Source organism: Corapipo altera, unplaced genomic scaffold (assembly GCF_003945725.1).
Source record: "Corapipo altera isolate COAL_440 unplaced genomic scaffold, ASM394572v1 239, whole genome shotgun sequence".
Classification (NCBI taxonomy): domain Eukaryota; kingdom Metazoa; phylum Chordata; class Aves; order Passeriformes; family Pipridae; genus Corapipo; species Corapipo altera.
The window spans coordinates 2,407,915-2,420,384 of NW_020884938.1; the positions used below are offsets into that span (position 1 = coordinate 2,407,915).

Here is a 12,470-nt window from a genome sequence, read left to right on the forward strand (position 1 = left end):
CCATTTTAAGGCTCTGCCACCATCCCTCTTACCTGGTAGCCTCCTGCTATGTCAGTCCTGCAGCTGAGAGTTTTCACTCCCAGGTCCCTCTCCCAAAATTCCTGCATGGCCATCCAAGCCCCCCTAAACATCTTCCATCACAGGGAATACATGTTGATCCTCCTATCCTGGATACTGTTTGTCCTGCAGCTGATTATGTCAGCAGGTTCCATTCAATGACCCATTAATTTTCTCTGTCTTGTAGAGCTGCTTAAAATTTCTGTTAGTGCTCATGGCCATTCAGAGGGTTATTATTACATGCACATAATTGTGTTCACCTAATCTTTCTCTTTTGAATGGCTGAGACAGAAAAAAAAAATGCTCTGCAGTAATGTGTTACTATTTCTTCTTGGAAACCACCTGGGACTGGTGCATAAATGTTGGTTAAAGGCAGGAGAGCAACTATGGAAACTTGTCGCCCCATGTTGGAACCACAGTCCATTCACATTAAACTGGTGAATCATTAGCCTGCATTTTAGAGTTGATGATTTTAGAGTTGCAGAGCAGAACCAATGGATTCATGAATGTAATGAATTCTCCCAAGGCAGGCTAAAAACTATTTACCATTCAATTATAAAAGTCAGTGATGCAGCATAAACATGCCTTAGCATTAGTTTATCTATCTATCCATCCCTCCATCCCTCCCAGTCTACTGGAAGAAGGTTTCTGGGTACCGATGGAGAAGTAAGAAAGAAAGAAACATGACCTATTGGCTTTGTATTTCTGTGGGATTTGGCCAATATTCTTTTTGTCTCTTTCCCCTAAACTCTTTTGTGTGTTGTAGAAGTCTTAGAAGAAAAGAACCAGCAGTAAAATAGCCTTTCCTGTATGTATGGTTTTTGAAACTGGGGGGGTTCAATGTAGAAATGAAGTGCAATTTACCATTTTTTTTCTGGGGCTTTTTATTATCAGTGTGATAATTCAGTAGATTATAACTTAATTTTAACTGATAATTTCAAAGTCTAGCAGGATCCAACAGGAGAAACACCAGATAAAGTGATAAAAAAAATTTCTAAAGAAAAAGCAGCAGTGTGACATGAAACAGTGACCCCTCCAAAAGCATATCGTAATTCACTCTTACTGAAACATTGATTACTCCTTTTCAATTTCTGTGGCATTGCTGTTAATACTGTGCTTCCTGTTCTTGCTAAAAGGCAGTGATTATCACATGTGACTGTGCCTGGGATCAGTGTGTTTCTCACTTCATTTTACCTTCAATCCTCCCATGCCCCTTGAGACATCGAGGAGCACTTCTGGCTGAATTTACTGAATATTAATCACCGTTTAACAGAGCCAGGGAACACAGCCCCATGTTGCTGAAAAACTTCAAGGAATTGTTTAGACTTAATCCAAAATTGGTGTAATTTCCTCTTCCCTACAGCCTTTCCTTCTTTTTCTTTCTACACAAAGGACAACAGGATGCAATTTAAGAGACCTCAATGTGATGAAGAACGAGTTGCACGTAAATTTCTCAAATATGCTACAAGAAATTAGGAAATCAGCTGTGCTTGGAAGGGGGAAAGAAGTCCATAGAAATAATGGTAAATCAACAAATTCTGATGAGAGTATATCTTTCAACATGGCAGAGAAGGAAATGAGATGTGTCCTCTGTTTCTACCCGGGTCTGTCTCCTCAGGTGAGTCTGTGCCTTCACAGATGTGACCACCTAGAAAGTAATTTTTTAACATATATGTCCATTGAGTATCTGTTTCTTAAATGGGTTTCCAGGCTGTGCTTTTTTTCCTGAAAGTGGGAAGTGCAGCTCTGTAATTGTTGTGGAGAAGAGGTAATGAGCACAACTTGCTTACTGTGACACGAAGCTTTTCCCTTTCCTTCAAAGCCAGCGTCATCAAAGGCCAGCAACAGCGTTGTGTCCCAGCACCTCTTACGAGGGAGCAATCCCCAGACATATTCAATTTTGGAGGTGCTTTTCCAACCTTGGATGTTGGCTCCAGCAAGAGGATAACAGTACCTTTCCTGTGGAAGTAAAGAACCCATCCCTAGTGCCGGTGGTGTCCCGTGGAGGTAAAGGAGAGGTGTGGGAGAAATCCCTGGGAGTCTTTAATTTTGGAGGCGGTGGTCAAGTTTTGTAGGTACATTTAATTTCTTTTTTGGAAGTACACCACGCCATCTGGTGGAGCTGCTGAAATGCGGCAGTGGAAGGTAAAAGGCGACGAAAGCTTTTCGTCCTGGCGCAAAACGTGACGGGAGAGAAAACACTCGGTGGGTTTCACGCTCACAGCCAAGGATATCGGCTATATTATGCACTCAGAGCTTTCCTTTCCAACTATGTGTGTACCAGCCCATTCTTTCACGCTCACAGAGATCCTGTAGCTAAACTAAAAATATCCAGCAAAAACCTCAGTGCCAGCCGAGAAAGCTCCACGCTGAACTCACACTCCTTGAATTGCATCACAGCCCCTGCAGCCTTTACCTTCCCCCGGTATTTTTTCGTCCGCACCACCAATACCGGCTCTGGGTGCTTTCCTTCCAAAGTTTGGACGCAGCCTGCAAAATTGACTGCTCCCACACAAGGGATCCCACATGGGATAGGAAACTTTAGCTGTCTTTTCCCTCCCAGCAGCAGACCATCATCTGCACAGCCAGCACTGCTTCAGAGCTGGGCTGGGATGGAGGTGGGACAGGCTATTGCCTTGCCAAAATCAATGGACTGCCATAATTTACAGGAGCCCAGCTCCACAATTTGTATGCAGTCTCCAAGTTGAATATGTCCATTTATCCTGAAGAAAAGGAGCCAAGAGAGAAAGCTACTGCTGGCCATTACCTCCCCTGTGCACCCTACCATCTGTAACCCCAACACTGGGACAGGGTGATTTCCTTCCCAAGGGTTCTTCAACCCTCAGCAGCCCCACAGCAGAAGGGTCCTCTGAGAGACCAGGGAAGGTATTCAGCTCTCTAATCTCCCCTGTTTCCACAGCAGCTCTCCCAAAATTCCCTTCTGGGTCTTTGAAATTCCTGCTCCTGAGGTAATCCTTGCCAAGGATACACTGGGCCAGTCACAATGGGATGTTTTTGCCATTTTTTCCCAGTCAAGCTCACTCAGCTGCCAGTACAGTCCACCAAAACATGACATGGAGGGTGTAGAATACACAGTTTGGTCACACCCCCATAGTTCTGAGCTTCCCCTATAACTAGGACAATAAAAACAAACAAACTAACAGGCTGTCTTTGTATACAACAGATGTCAGATTTCAGGGTTACTATAGGTAAATTAATTTAATAGTCTGATATAAAAGAGATTTCTTATAGTTTCGATGATTTGTTTTCCCTTATGCTGTACATTTTCCCCAGCATGGAATGCAGCAGGGCTCAAGCATAACAACCTCTGGAATTACAACCAGAGATGGCAAGGGATGTGGGAGAAGGACTGTGTGGGTTCTACCAGGCCTAGTAAAAATGGTGGGGATGATTTCCACAAGGTACTTATCATGATTATTGTCCTTTTAGTATATTCTCTTGCTGTACACAATAACATAGGTACAAGCAAGAATATATCAGGCTGAAAATTTATTTTCATACCTCAAAGAAAATAAAAAGATACACTTAAAATTTTCAGAAGTGCTCCAGTGATTTAGGTTCATTTCCAAACATGGCATGTGGAGCAGCAGGAGTTCACTTCCATAATTCTACATATGTGAATTACTTAAGACTATAACAACTATGTAGACAGTCTCATTCTCCATAGGGTGATAGGGTCATACCCAGAGGGGAATTAGTTCCCACTATCTTATATATCCAGTTTAGGATGAAAAGAATAATCCTCTGAAAATGTATTTTTCTCTCCAAAGGCCATATAGGGAGTCTGCCCAACCAGCAGAGACATCAGAAATCAAATATCTGCTATTTAATCCTGGGTGAGGCGAGTTCTCTGTTTAGTATCTAACTCCCCTTCCAGGCATTCACACTGACATTAGACACCTAAACTTTTTATTTGTGTCTACTATGTATCTAAAAGCCAAAATTCACAATTGGGACTAAGAAATATAGATACCTGGTTGAGTTGAATGGGAGAAAATTAACCTAATCCTACTTTAGTTCTGCCTTGTTTGCAGAGGATTAAAATCTAACTGGTGGGTTTGCTGGCTTAGAAATAATGGTGATTTTCTGGGCAACACACAATAATAGTCTGAATTGTCCAGTGACAGCCTAGAGGACAAAAATTCAATATAGCACAACAAAAAGACAACCTTTTTTCCCAGTTTCTCACACACAGACACACACATACACACAAAATCCACAATATCATTGTAATCTATAATACGACTGGATTTGTGGGTTTGGTAGAATTTAAATTATAATACAAAAAGTTTACATGATGATTTTTAGGATCCAACTCCTCTGCACTTAGAGGATGTGGAGATCTTGCATTATTCTTGACAGCCTTGAAAAGCCCTCCAATATTAAAAGAACAGCTCTCAGGTTTTGTAGGGTTTTTGAAGCAAAAAAAGGAATGCAATCCAAACTATATGAATTTGGTTGCCAATGGGGCTGATTTATTTATTTTTTTTCAATAAAACAACCTTTATCAAACAGAACAAATAAAAATGGAGGGCTGAAAAGTTCTATTTTGTGCAGGATCTAACTTTGCACGTAGGTTTGGCCAAGATTAGGAGCTACCAAGGCAAACTGTGGTGCCTCTGGTGTGCAGTTGTCCCTCAAAGATCAGAAGGTTTGTAAATCCCTGCTCAAGTCCTGTGGCTTTGTTCACCTTTTATAGTGATGAATCTGGGGTCTGGGATTTTCTTGTCGTTCTCCATATAGAGTCCTTAGAGCTGCTCAGGTTGCTCTGTTGAAATTTTGCTGTATATATTTTCCACAACACTTTTCCCCATAGAAACCAGGAGTAATAACTTTTAAAGAAGCTGTGGAAAATATTTCAAATAATACTGAGATTCTATTGCTTCCCCCCTCTATGCTTAATCACAATAAATATTTAAAAGGGACAGAGAAGTTATTCAAAGACCTGGCTGCATTTTCCATTACATTAAAAAATTGAAAATAGAAAATTAAGTCTTTGCTACTTTATTATAATTTTCTTGGCAGATCCATTATTATTTTTTTAGATACAACAAACAATGTGTAATTAAAAAATATAGCAAACCTTCCTTTTATATGTAGGGTTGTAAGTGTAAGTAAAATAATCTTGAAGCTGTGTCAGTCTGATCTTTTTATATGATGGCACGAGAACTGACACAGCTCTGTGGGGATTCTGTCACAGTGACAAATTTAGAAGCAAAATAAAGACTTGACAGTCCATAATTTACATAATTTACTCTGAATATTTCTTTATATTGCTATATTAGCATAAAGCTCTGGTATAACTATATTAGTCAAGGAATTTGTCCCCACTTTCTCAGCACAATATCCATGTTTTCTCCGAAACAGCTGCTTTAGTATCCACAGTTCAAACAAAATCACCTATGAAATGATGGTGATTTCAGCTCTTCCCCTAAGAAATGGGAAAGACTGGGAACCTGTAAGCAGCTACCTGAGTTTGGATAGTAAGTGGGAGCTCCTTATGATCCAGTGCCTTCATTGCTCCTCTTGGAGAGCCATAAAGAACACATAGAGGGAGACCTTTGGATTGGTCCACAGTGTGGAAAATGGCAGAGCAAGCTGTTGTCAGCTGGAACCAGAGCAGCCTGTCGAGAGAACACTGCCCAGAGTGCAGCCACCTTTCCCCTCCTGGTTAGTGGGTTAAATAAACCAGGGCAATCCAGGTGGAGAGTGCTCAGCCAGGACCTGTGGCAGATTAATCCAGACTGCAGCAGCTCTTGGGTCATTTTCCTTGCATTGGTAAGGAATTTGTGAAAACCCTAATTTATGAAAAGCTTTTCCCACTGACACTATTCCTTCACCGTTTTGATTCCTCTGGGATTGGCTTGCCAGGCTGATGGAAGCCCCCCACAGCGTGGAAATCTGTGTGGATTTCGTGGAGCCAAAATTCGGCATTTTCATTGAGATCTGTTTAGAATTCTTTGCATCACCCCTCCCTCCACGAGGCCGTCAGGTGAAGCAGCTTCTGTCTTTAAGCTGCCCGTTAGCCATGGTCACATATTCCCCTTTCTCCGGGGTCACCAGCCCACGGAGGGACCCCCCCGGCCGCCGGTGAGTGCCCCGCGGGGACGGGCAGGGGCGGCGGAGGGGTGGAGCATCCTTCCCCGCATCCTTCCCCACATCCTTCCCCGTATCCTTCCCCACATCCTTCCCCGTATCCTTCCCCTCATCCTTCCCCGCATCCTTCCCCTCATCCTTCCCCGCATCCTTCCCCGCATCCTTCCCCACATCCTTCCCCGCATCCTTCCCCTCATCCTTCCCTGCATCCCACCCGCCATTCCTCCCCACATCCCTCCCGCATCCTCCTCGCATCCCTCCCCTGATCCCTTGGCGCATCCTTCCGCACATCCCTCCCCGCGTCCCTTCCCTCTCCTGCTCGGGGAGATGTCGGTCGGTACCAGAATTTTCGTCTGCTGGAGTCTGACGTGGGAAAGCTGGCGACGTGTTGTACCTGAGGATCGGCCTGTGGTTGTTTCCGCTCGCTTAAAGGTCCAAACATACCCTACAACATTTCGAATTCCCGTAATTACCTTTTTTTTCCCCCTCAGCCTCCTTCCCCCCCGGCTTCCCTCCCCCTATCCCTCGCAAATCGAAAAGCCCTGATGCAAAATACTCTTTCAGATCAGATCTGAGAGTGTTCTGACATTCAAGAGCTTTTCATTTTTCTTAATCCTTTTAAAAAAAGCATTTCAAAACATTTTAGCTTGTCACGTAGAGGAATGAAAGTGCTTCACTTAGAAACAGCAAAATGAAACATTCCACATTCACGTTGCCTTCTTTTTTTTTTTCTTCCTGTTTAGACAATTTTGTGGAAATGGCAGAACTGAATTAAATTATGAAGTTTAATAGACAGAAATTAACTAAATTTTCGTGTTTTGGTAAAGAAAATCATGACCATAAATATTACTCATTATATGTATTTTCAAAAATATCACATGACAATGCCATTTCAGATGATGATTAGGTGGGTTAAAGATTTTTTTTTTATTAAATCTTGTGTAACAAGACATAGATATAGAGAAGAACTTGGAAGCTTTCAGTCAACAATTTTTTTTTCTGAAGCACTGAACTTTAGTACATGAAAAAGGAAAGAAATAAAAGACCGGGGGGGGGGGGGGGGGAATAAATGCAATAAAGATTTCAAGCCCTGTGGTGAACTGTTGAGGACTGTCTCAGTGTAATGCTGTGTTGATGCTTCAAATAAAAGGGAGATAACAAAAGATGCTCATTTCCTCTAGTTCTGAGGTTTCTGATTTCTCATCCCTACAACAGTCGGGTAAGAAACATCAGAGAAAAGGAAGCAATCTGGATTTACCAAAATTCTGATGTACTGCAGTGTTTGGCCTCAGCCATCCAACCCCATCCTCAGCCCAGAGCTCACTGTAACCCCTCTCTTGGCATGGAAATGTCTTTCCCCTCAATCCATTGCAAATCATTTGCTCTTTAGTGATCCGGATGCAACCCCTGGATCTCACAAGGTTTAAGCAAATTCTGTCCCAAGGGCCTCCAGCTCCAGTACCTAATGACAAGTCCAAGGAATTGGACTTGATGATCCTTGTGATCCCTTCCAACTCAGGATGTTCCATTATTCCAAGAGCTGCCATGTGTCCTGTGAGGCACCACAAGCCCCAGACCTTTGCAATTTGTGCCCTTGAGTTTTAGGGCTCAAGCCATGATGGAAAAATATGAATCTTGGTTCACCTTTGATGGCACTGAAATAAAAATGAGCAAACAAACCAACTGGCTGCCTGTAGACCCTCTCAAGACTTCTTTCTCACTAAATGAACATACACCATGTGTTTTTCAGCTAAAAAATATTCCATGTAAAAAAGGGCTATTGTATTGAAAACTGTATTCTTGGTATGAGCAATCAAATTAGTTTGGAATTTCATTTCAAGTTTTAAAAAAGCTGTTTCAGAAGATACAGGTCTGTGTGATCAAAAAGTGAGATTTGGTCTGTCTTTTAAGCAGAACAGCTGGAGGGATTTAGGTATGTAAAAAAAGTAAGTAAAATATCTGAGTAGGCTTTTTTGCTCAATATGGTGGAAGACATGCAAAATTACGTTGTCAAATTCCAATTATCCAAGCTTAATTCAAAAGAAATCCAAAGCTGAGTCTCTGCAAGCCTGCCAGAAGTTAGACTACCTTGTCTAAATCAGTTACTTCAGAGTAGCCATCTGCTAATAGTCCGCGTGCTGCAACGCAGCCTCTTGGAATCTTACTGCTCCAGAGAGGGCAAAAATGAAAATAAAAGCAAGCAGAAGAAATCCCGGGGGACTGCAGCTTCAGGAGGCGAAAAATCGGTGCTTTTTGCTTGCCTGTCTCTTCCCAGTTTCCTGCCCCCTTCAGCGTCTGAGAAAGACAAGAAGAGTTTGTGCACTTTGGAAACTCGATAGGAGGCAGCAGCTGATCTTCCCATCACCAGCCTAAAAATAATCCGCTCCAGGGTTTGGAGCGGCTTCACTAAGTGGAGGAAAATCCTGCCATCGGGATGATATTGATCACATAGCACAGCCGAGTGACAGTTTGGGTTGGGATTTGGGGTTTGTGTTGCCAAAGGTAAGCTGCAGAGTTTGTTCTAACATTCAGCAACCAACCGGGGCATGCGATGACCCTCCCCCATTATCTCCCACTAACCACCTCCTCCTCCTTCCCTTTATATCTCTGGGACAGGGCTGCTCCTCGTTCTTTCCTGGGATTACAACTCCAATCTCTTTTTCCTTTTCCTTTTTCATTCGCAGGCGTTCTCAGTCTTTACTGTCTCCTCCTGCTGATGTTTTTTTTTTTTTTGCTGCTGTTCACAGGGTTATGTTTGTTTTTTTTTTTTAAACTGTCCTGTCTTGGCATGTGAAGTGGAAGGTTTTAGAGCAGCGGGGCAGAGTAGCACGCTGGTATTGGGAATGGCATTGTGTGGAGAAACTTACCAAAAAAGAGAAAAAAAAGCTATGTGTTAGACCTGTGAGACCACTGCAGATGTTTGTGTGAGAGGCTTTGCAGTGCCAACAGCCTGTTTAGCACCGCTGCTGCTGTGATTTTCTCTGTGTTTGGAGCCTGATCCAAAAATCCTCCCGAAGTCAATGAGATTCTTTGCATTGACTTCAGCAACGTTTGGATCAGGCTGCTGGTTACGGCAGCGAGCGATGCGAACGCTGACAGGCACCAGAGGTAATTCATCACTGTAGGGCCCAGGGTAACTGGGACAGTGCTCAGTGAGGAAGTGGGGTCTGTCTAGAATGGGTGGTCACAGCTTAAATAGGAATAAAAAGGAAATGGGATTTTGTATAGGATCATTTTTTATTAAACAGGTTTTAAAGGGGCGGCGCTTTTTGCCGCTGCCTCGGCAGAACTCTTTGTAAAGGATGCATGGACTGTAGATCACATAGGCTGGGCTAGGTCCAGTACTTTTAGGAGGGTAAGAAGGACAAACTAGAAGGTTTCAACCCAGAAGGAAAAAAGATTCAGAGCACTCACCTAAAATCTGTGGCAAGCCTCAGAGTTAGGCCTTCCGTTGTGTCTATTCAAACTTACAAATTCATAATTCATCCTTAGTTGAAATTCACTCCGTGAAATTCAAGAAGGAAAGAAAAATTCTTGCTTTTGTAATGACTGATTTATTCAGAAGACAAGAATTTTTGTGTAACTGGGAGTATTTTCTCAATCCTGCACCTATATGCATACATATGTCTGTCTCTCTATATAGACATTTATATATGTGCATATACAGACATATAATGCATATCAGATGTAAGACCAAAATGAAATTCAATCTGAACTGAGACACAAGTATGCTCTGTAAACTGATCTCTTTTAATTAGCAAGTGCAGCTATCAATCCATATATTTTTTTTAAATATGGGCAACAGAACTACTGCAATAAATGTTTTTCAAAATATTTTTATTCCCCCAAGGAAGCTCCACCTGAGGAGTGTACTTATACTCTTTTCTCTATAGTCATAAGTATCTTGCAGAGCATGACGAACAGAGGTATAATCCAGGTAAGATGAAACTCTTGAATCTGAAGATTTTTAAGTCCACTTTAAAAGACCCTTAAGGTAGTTAAAATGTATTTCACTAGAATTCTTATAGTTTTGTACTTGGTGAGGATGTGAGGATGTTGTCGTAACTTTTACGGAAATTCAGATTATCTACCGTTTTTCCACTGTCTTCCTCACAGTTGCTTGTGGAAAATATATCTCATGGACTGGCTTAGTGCCCTGAGAATCCCCATTTGTGCTTGTTAATATGATATTTGTGAGTGTTTAGGTTCAGTGTTGTGTCATTTTCATGTTTACTACTTTGACCTATTTTTTTTTCTTCGCAAAACCTCTGTCTTCTTCACAGTGAATCACTTTTTTTACTGTTTTCTGTTTGTTATCTTATGTCTGTACACCTTCACCCAAAACCAGGAAGTCTCAACTTGCCAGTGATGGGGATTTTAGCATAAAAACTTAAATGCTTAAAGGACACAAGGTTTTTTAGCCATTTCGTTGCAGGGTGAACTGCTGTTCAGATAGTTCACATCCTCATTAAAGTAAACCAAGAGGGAATCAGAGTCCCAAATGATGTAAAGGAGGGCTGAGAATTGCCTTCCACTGGCACCCACATGGGCCCATTCTTCTGATTGTTCTTTCCATTCCCCCCCCTCTGTGAAGTTTTGCTGGTAGCTTTAGCTCATATGTGGCTGTTCAGCAAAGGCCATTTTCAAAGGGAGGAAGAAAAACCATCTCTGAGAATTTCTGATGAGTGGTAGAGTTCATAAAGACAGGAGTTAAAGTGAGTAATTTGTCAATAACTGTAAAGGGCAAAGGCCTGCCAGCCTACAAGTGTTAAAACAAAACCTTACCTGGTACTTGGCACCCCAAGTGAGGAATGTAGCTGGTACCCTCAGGTAGCACATACTTGTTATCAGATGATCTTTATCACATTACTGCATTTTCCCTGACCGAAATGACAGATTAAACCTGGTATACTTGTCAACATTATTATAAAGTACAGCAAATTTTTACATTCCTGCTGTAAGTAGCAGTGAAGCAAATATATTGTGATGTACCCACTTCAGTGTAATCACCCCACATAACTTGTTGGCCTACTGTATTCTACAGAAAGGGAATTTGTCTCTGGGAAGGCCATTTTTTTGTAACAACTATGAATAATGTTGTCTTATTAAATGAATATATGAGGAACTCAACAGCTATTCTGAAAGGCTGTTACTACCTGACAAATACTGGTGATCATAACTGCAGATGACCAACAGAATAACTTGTTACCCTTTCATCTTTTCTCTCCCTAATGTTCATGTTTGGGTTATACATTTCATTGCTTTAATGTGGCAGTTGGACTGCTCCCATTTTTTGCAGCCCCTGCTGTTTGCCAGTCAAAGCTTGTAGAGAAATCTTCAGCTCCAAAGATTCCCACCTGAGCATGAGCTTAGAGAAAAGATCTTTGTAAATCCATATGAGAAGAAGAGGCCTTTGCTTTCCAGTGACTCTCCCTTCCTTTGGGACCCACAGATAAAGGTTTGCTAGGAAACTAGTGGACGTTTCTCCACTGTTATGCCTTGTTCCTGTGGTCCTTGGGACAGTCCTGCATGAGCCAACTTTGGAATTGAAGTATGGCAACTGCAACAGCTCAGCACTGGTGTTAATCTTGCTGTGAGCAGGGCTTCTTATTTTGGGAATTGCACCAGGGGGATAAAGACTGTTAATTCTGAGGCTGAACTAATATTTGCGTGGCTCTCTGCTGGACTGTGAGCCTGCAGTGGAGCAGGCTGCTGAGGGTGATAAAACCACCTGGCTTTGCTGCTTAATTCACCTGAGCACAGTTCCAGGAGGGCTGGTTTTGTGCTGCTTCTGGTGTTCCCAAAGAAAGGGTCTTGGCAGGTGTGGGAGAGCAGGGGCTGCCACGGGGTGTGATCTCCTCTCTGAGTTGCAGCAGTAACTGCTTTTTTCTCTTCCACCCCTTGACAACAGAAGTCTCTTCAAATTTCTCCTCTGCAGCCCTGTTTTTCCTCTGATATTTCCCTACATTCTTACTGTGGCCTAAAACACCTGTCTCCTCATCACTGGTGAGGAGAAAATCACCTTTGGCTGCGCGGTGGGAAACCTTGAGTCAGCTCTGTGTTCTGACCTGCTGAGGGCTAATTCAAAGACCTCCAGCATGGCTGTTCTTTACAGATTTTGCTGCTCCATGTGGTCAGCATTCTGTCTTTGGCAGTGATCAACAACTGGTGCTTGGGAAAAACATAAGAAGTCTTCCATGTATTTAGTTATGTACTTGCACAGTGCTCAGCATTGAGAGAAACAAACGGCACATGGGCAAGATTCACCTCTCTAAAGGTCTAGTTCACCTCTTTAC

General features: G+C 42.4%; 1 protein-coding gene across 11 annotated transcripts in view; it reads left to right on the forward strand.

Annotated features, from left to right (window-relative positions):
- Nucleotides 1–8,510: 8,510 nt before the first annotated feature.
- The window catches only part of ABCC9 (ATP binding cassette subfamily C member 9), a 68,946-nt gene continuing 64,986 nt past the window's right edge, over nucleotides 8,511–12,470 (forward strand). For all 11 annotated transcript variants that reach the window (XM_027660707.1, XM_027660711.1, XM_027660705.1 and 8 more), the window contains exon 1: nucleotides 8,511–8,676. The gene's annotated coding sequence lies outside the window, so the exon portion shown is untranslated. The remainder of the gene's footprint in view (nucleotides 8,677–12,470) is intronic.